Source organism: Arachis ipaensis, chromosome B03, assembly GCF_000816755.2.
Source record: "Arachis ipaensis cultivar K30076 chromosome B03, Araip1.1, whole genome shotgun sequence".
NCBI classification, from domain to species: Eukaryota; Viridiplantae; Streptophyta; class Magnoliopsida; order Fabales; family Fabaceae; genus Arachis; species Arachis ipaensis.
In genome coordinates, this window is record NC_029787.2 from 119,733,380 (window position 1) to 119,734,703 (window position 1,324).

Genomic DNA, 1,324 nt, shown 5'->3' on the forward strand with positions numbered 1-1,324 from the left:
GACATTAATACTACTACTTTTCATAAGTCAAAAGTTAAAAAAAGCTACTTCTAGAGTTTTCCAAACGGCCCTTATTCTTTTTTGTTTGACATTACACGCTCACTCACGAACTTTTTATATTTAATATTAGTGTGGTAATGATATTTTTTTAAAATGGAGATGATTGAAGTGTTATTTTTAATTGTGAAACTGTTTAATTAGAGAAAAGAAATTAGACCGTCCGATTTATTAGAAATACATAAATTGGACTGTAGTGATTTGTAGAAGTACACAAATTAGATCGTACGATTTGTGTTAAAAAAAATTTTGAGATACAGAAATTGGACTCTCTAATTTGTGTACTTTCCATAATTTTAAAAAGAAAAAAATATAGATAAACAATAAAAATATTAAACAATATAAACAATAGATATATTGGATGTTCAATTCACTAAGTATGCAGATGGTTATCCTAATATTAAAATTTAGATATATAATTTGGGGTATAGTGTATTTTTACTTTATTTGGCCAATTTTAAAACCCATTGTTCATATTGTTCACAAAAATTATTGTTTACCTAACAAAATCCTTTTAAAAAACATAAAAAAATTATAATATTAAAATATAAAAAAATATAAATAAACAATAAAAATACTAAATAATATGAACAATAAATATATCAAATGTTCATTTCACTAAGTGTACGAATAGTTATTCTAATATTAAAATTTAGATAAATAATTTAAAAGTATAATATATTTTAATTTAATTGATAATTATTCATATTATTTAAAAAAATTATTAATTACCTAACATTCTCCTAAAATATATCACTACTTTTCCTTCCCTAACAAACAAAATCAGCCCACTCACACTCGTTACAATGAGTTTTATATGTTCCACTCTTGAAATTTAAATTCTAATACAACTTAACGGGAGACAAATTCTCCACATCACTTAGAAATTGTTATTAAAATAATGAAGCAAAGAGTATGTTGTGGCCCCTTCGGCCTGGATTTGGTTACAGAAAAAATCTTTCGATTCTGACATGTTTTTCAATTTAAAACTTCGTATCATTGAAAAAAAATCTAAAATAGGACGATAAATAAATTTATAAAAAATATGAAAATACGCAATAAATAATAAATTATTTCTTAAGTTGTCGAACGATTCAGGGAGAATCCAATCTGAAGAGTTGGTGTGGAATTTTATTCTTAAAAAAATTCAGTCACTAAATTTTTTTTTTGAAAATATAATTCTAATATCTGATTATTTTCACTATGTTTTTAAATTTTTTAAAATTTGTTTATCATTTATATTTTTCGAAATTATTTTAGTTTGATA